We start from the raw sequence: 6000 nt of genomic DNA, 5'->3' as shown, positions 1-6000 counted from the left end.
ACCAAAACCTAGTGCGTGTTGTAATCTTCTACTCATATGTTGATGATAAATGCATCGTTATATGGGTGGTGAAGACATCGGGCATCTTCTTCCGAGAATTCGATGATAGGATTGTCGATCCGTGCCATCTTTGGTACAGAACTCGTCAACTGGACGTTCTAAATCATCCTGAGGTAAGTCCTACGGGCCTTTTTGGACGACCTAGTAGCCGTTATGCCCCCTACAATCATTCTTATATCTCCTATGGTGGCCTAGGACGCTCATTTTCTTGTCAGGGAGCTTGCTCTTGAGGTGGATCCGCCCTTTCATTGCTGACAAACCTTTGCAGCTTTCCTTGCCTAATATGGGCTTCAATTTGTTACTTCAAGTCATAGAAGTCAGCTGTGTCATGGCCATGATCACGATGGAAGTGGCAGTACTTGTCTCTAAACCTCTTATTAGGATCCCCCTTCAGCTTGCTAGGAAAGGTCAAAGCTCCTTCATCCTTAATTTGCATTAAGATTTGGTCGATCGGGGCAGGCAGTGGAGTGAAACTTGTGAACTTCCCTGTGGGGGGCTTGAAGCCTTTGTCCTCCCGCCATTCTGCGATCCTTGCCACCTTCTACCCCCTGTCCGGCCGTATGTCTTCTTATCTTTCCCTTTTTTTGGGCTTCTCTTCTTGGGCCAATAATACATCTTCCGCATTCATGTACTTAGTCGCACTGTAAAGCACATCTGACATAGTCTTTGGATCGTTCTTATACAGAGAAAATAGGAACTTACCCTTCCATAACCCATTGTTGAATGCCGCCACGAGTATCTTGCCGTTCGTTTTGTCGATCGAGAAGGCCTCCTTGTTAAAGCGAGTTATGTAAGATCTCAGCGTCTCGTCCTCTCGCTGCTTAATGTTCATCAAGCATGCAGTGGACTTCTTATACTTGTGCCCCCTAATGAAGTAGGAGGCGAACTGGGCACTTAACTCCTTAAAGGTACTAATGGAGTTAGGCGTCAGCCTGCTGAACCAGATCCTTGTGGGTCCCTTCAACGTGGTGGAGAAAGCTTTGCACATGATCTCATCTAGCACCATTTGAAGCTGCATTAAGGTCTTGAAAGACTCCAAGTAGTCCAAGGGATCCTTGGATCCGTCGTATTTTCCACTGGCGGCATACGAAACTTCGGTGGAACGGGGAATGAGGTGACGGACGCTATGAATGGCGAATCAGTTCAATGGACCAAGTCATTGAGGTCGCTAGACACCCGTCCTCTGAGGCAATTCATCATAAAGTCCATCCATTCCTTCATCATCTGCATCTCGGCAACTATGTGAGGCGGAACCGTATCGGTGATGGATGACCAGCTCGTGTTCCATCGTTCTGGTCTGCTTAGGGCATTGCTACCTTCCGGCCCAGCTTGGTTCCTTCTCTCACCACTGGTGCCTTCTTGGTCTTCCTTTTAAGTATTAAGGTCTGCATTCTTTTGGCGCAACTGTTCTTCCAGGTCATGGTTTTATTTGGTGAGGCGCTCCACGGCAGCAGCGGGAGCTTGAACCTGTCTCTCGAGGGCGGTCGTGCGTGGTTCGTGTCCTTAAGCGTTGTTAGTGGTAACCATTGAGCGAGTATCATGCAACTTTTTGTTTGGGAAGCGATAATATGGCTTACCAGTTGTAAGTGCTTCCCAAAGACGATGCCAACTGATGATGCCAAAAATCGTTAATAAGTCGCACAATATTCACATGCTCGAAACAAGACTTGCGAAACAAAGACAAAGAAAACCCTAGGAGAGTATTGGTGCGGTACCGGCCAAAGACCCTCTAAAGGTTAAGTCAGAGAACTTTTCACAACTCTAGAGTGCCAGAGTTAGGGTAAATTATGCGTACCTTGGTTTTTGAGGGTTTTGGGGTTTTTATGGTAGCATAGGGTTGATACTAGTTTCTTGGCTAAAAAGATGTTTCCTTGTGGGAGAGAACCTCTTTAATCTGTGTATCTTACGGAATTCTTTCCTTGTAGGAGTCTTCTTCATTAGGGTTAAGTGTGGGGCGCAAGATATTTCCTTATACACTTATACGTGTAGATCAAGTAAAATCATGTTGAACCCGTCAGCCTCATCCTGTCAACTTCTCCTTCCATCAATGCCTTCTAGTCATCTCTAATCCATACACTAACGGCCTTCAGGAATACCCATCAATCTTGAGATGGATCGTTAGCTTTTAGAGTCGTTTACGGGCATGTCCGTAAAGTCGTCAGCTACTACAGGTTCTTTAGCTTTACTTCAAGAATTCAACCTATCAGAATAAAGTCAAGCCGAATTTTTCTTATCTAAATTCAAAATGCCTAGTCAAAATTCCAAATTGTCTCAGCTCTAACCCCTTCAACTCCACGAATCCCTAAACTTGACAATTGACATGACGAAACCAAGCGTACGATTGGAGGAAAACAATTTATTTGAGAAAAACAAATTTCTCGTCTTTCTAGATAATTCAAAGAAGGATTTCTAGTTTAGCTAATCAACCGAATAAAACGGTCATATTTACATCATTCTATAAAGTTTTATATATATAAATTTTCTAATTTTTTTCCTTTAGAAAAAATAGTAATCATAGGTAGATAATACTAACATTGCTAACTTTAGCTAAATAAATTTTCTAATTTTTTTTTTAAATAATCATAGATAAATGATACAACATTGCTAAGAGTCTTGTAATTTAATTAACACTTTTATATATTTACAAAATCAAACCACATGTTTAACTAAAATTTATATAAAAATTAACAATATTTTACCCAACAAAAAAAAATCTATAAAAAAGGGTTAAAATTTGATAAACCAATTTTAAAGCATAATAATAATAATAATAATAATAAATATTTAAGCATATAATAGCATGTTTTACGCAATAGTAATTACTAAAAACTCTTTGTCTATTCTCATCCCATTTTTTGGGTTTTATTTTATACTCTACCAATTATGTCAACATAAAAAGTCAACTTTTTTTAAAAAAAATTTAATGATCTAATTAATTAATTTTTTTTTTTTTTTTAAATACACATACAAAGAAGAGAAAATGAGGTTCTAACATAAAAACATACTACAAACTCTATTAAAAAATCATGATAATATATCAGAGAATATTAGTTGTAGGTATGATAGGCTCAGTAGTATATATCCATATATATGTTAGGTCGGGGGCCCAATCCGAGTACATCTAGTAGTCTGAGGACGGGTAAACGCTATCATGGAAGTCCACATTAGTGAATGAAGACATGGGGTCTGGTTATGAGGGTTCGAGATGGTGGTTAGAGGACGAATGTGTCGGGGGCGAAAAAGTTTCTTTTCTGACAAATGAGATTTATATTGGTTTGGGGGGTCTAAACTGAAACTCGATGATGGACTTGATGCATGGCCCAAAGGCTATCGGTGAAGATCCAAGGAATCCACTATATTTTATGCCTTGGGCCTAGATTGAGACTGACAAGAGTGGCCCATAAACAATCCCTACAGCGGGCATGGTTAAAAAACATACTGTAAGAAATAACTCAGTAGTAAAGTGTTTTTGTAGAATATAGCCTAGCGGTAAGGTGTTTCTGCAGAAAATAGCCCAGCAGTAAAGTAAGATAAAATAGGATAAACCTCCAGCCGTTAGCTATTTCACAAACTAAGGGAAATATCTACATTTTCAGACTCATCATCTATTAGTTCTGGATAAAAGTCTTCTAATACAACAATATGAGGGAAAAATTCTATAGTAACAGTTACATCATAACCATTAATAGTAAAATAATAAGTAAATATCGTGGGTTCCATTATAACAAATAATAAGGAAAACTTAGTGTGAGATGAAGGGAGAGAGAGAGAAGTCAGCTAGCGCAACAAGATCATTATGGTGCCAAGACATGCTTATGAATATAGTGAGTAATGAGTAGAGAGAGTCATTTGTGAGTAGTATGAGTAATGAGTGAAAGTTTATAGTAAAGCTGTTGGAGCTTTCTGCTAGGGGTAGATAAGTGTTTTTGAACTAGGAGTTAGGGACTTAGTTTCTAAGCTTGAAACTAAGAACTCAGTGACTTTTTTTTCAAAGCTTAGAAGAGGCTTAAACAGAGAGGTTAAGGAAAAATCTTTCCTAGTGTATGTCTTAGTGTGTTCTCCCCCTTAAGCATTAATGAAGAGTTCCATTTATATCTGGGTTTTTTAAGGGGTAATTCGCAAATAATCTCAGCAAAATCTTTCTCAATCTTCAGAAAATCCTCAGAGAATCGTTCTTAGGATTTTAGCTAAGAGTGGTAAGCTCAACTTTTAGAAGGTTCTTGCTATTTTGGGAAATAACAGCTGGGATTCTAACCCAGCATTGAATGCTGATTGGTCTTGGTTGATGGGATTAGAGCATGCATTAGGCTAATGATCTTGGTTATGCTGTTGTTAGAATCAGAGCTCCCTAGGCAGATTGTATCACCCTAAGCCAAGTGTCAATCTTGGAGCCCTTATTGGGAACTCTGCTAGGATCCCCTTAGTGCCCTCTAAATCACATTTCCCTAAGTTTCCCTATTTGAGGTTCATGTGCTTGGTCCATGAACCAGAGAATACACGTTTTTAGTATGAAAATGAATTGATTTCAAGTTGTTTTAGGAGCTTTAATGGCCTGGTCGTGGCTGCTTCTGGTTTTTGATTGAATGGGTTGGAGAAGAAAAAAGTGACAGTTGGTTGAAGCTTCCCAGCTTTCTGTCACATCGCCTTCAGCTTTATGTCACATGAGAAATTATGGAATTTCAGCTTGTGAAGGAAGGGTTTAACCCCTGATGGACACGTGTCCTCTTCTGATCTGATTGGACAAGTTAGGACTTAATAGGAATGGGCTCCAGCTGTTTAGTTGTGTTGAATTTTGGCTGGTCAGGTCACGTGACCTCTAGCTGTTGGAATTTGTGTGTGAGCTAGTGACAGTTGGTTGAAGGTCACATCGCCTTCAGCTTTATGTCACATGAGAAATTATGGAATTTCAGCTTGTGAAGGAAGGGTGATGGACACGTGTCCTCTTCTGATCTGATTGGACAAGTTAGGACTAGGAATGGGCTCCAGCTGTTTAGTTGTGTTGAATTTTGGCTGGTCAGGTCACGTGACCTCTAGCTGTTGGAATTTGTGTGTGAGCTAGGCTGGTCCAGCTGGACTTTGTAGTTAAACTTCCTTGGGCTTGGTTGTTCCTATAAAATGAATAGTTTTGCCATGGGATATACATGGGCTTCTATAAATCTTGTAAGAGAGGTATTTCTTGAGGGATGAATAATTATATTTCCCATGAGTGAGAGATTTAGTATATGTAAAACAAGTGTCAAAGTAATATTTGAATTTTGTAAATATGTGTCAAAATAGCATTTGGTCTTTATGAAATAGTTGCCAAAATAATATTTGGGCTTTATAAAAATAGTGCTAAAATAGCAATTGGGCTTTATGAAATAGTTGCCAAAATGAGATTTGGGCTTTGTAAAATAGTGCCAAATTAGTATTTGGGCTTTGTAGGATTTTGTAAAAATATTGCCGTGTAGCAACGAACTTAGTAGAAGTGTCATATCGTAACTAGCTTTAGAGGTGCTGCATCGTAGCGAGCTTTAGAGATGCTGCATCGTAGTGGGCTTTAGAGGCGCCGCATCGTAGCGGGCTTTAGAGAGGCCGCATCATAGTGGGTTTTAGAGGTGCCGCATCGTAATGGGCTTTAGAGATGTCGTGCAGCAACAAGCTTTGTAAGGGTGTCGTGTAGCAACAGGCTTTGTAAAAGTGCTGTGTAGCAACGGGTTTTGTAAGAGTGCCATGTAGCAACAGGCTTTGTAAGAGTGCTATGTAGCAACGGACTTTGTAAGAGTGTCGTGTAGCAACGGGCTTTAGGGTGCCATGTAGCAACGAGCTTTGTAGAGGGTTTTGTTGGGGTTTTTGGATTTTCCCACAAGGTAAGTGCTTCTGGGCTTTTTATAGAGATGGTATAATTTTGTGGCTCAATATGGTAGCAATATGGTGAGCATTTTTGTGAACACCCAACTT

This window comes from Quercus lobata, chromosome 8, assembly GCF_001633185.2.
Source record: "Quercus lobata isolate SW786 chromosome 8, ValleyOak3.0 Primary Assembly, whole genome shotgun sequence".
Classification (NCBI taxonomy): Eukaryota; Viridiplantae; Streptophyta; class Magnoliopsida; order Fagales; family Fagaceae; genus Quercus; species Quercus lobata.
The sequence above is the reverse complement of the archived record's forward strand: the minus strand, read 5'-3'. Positions refer to the sequence as shown.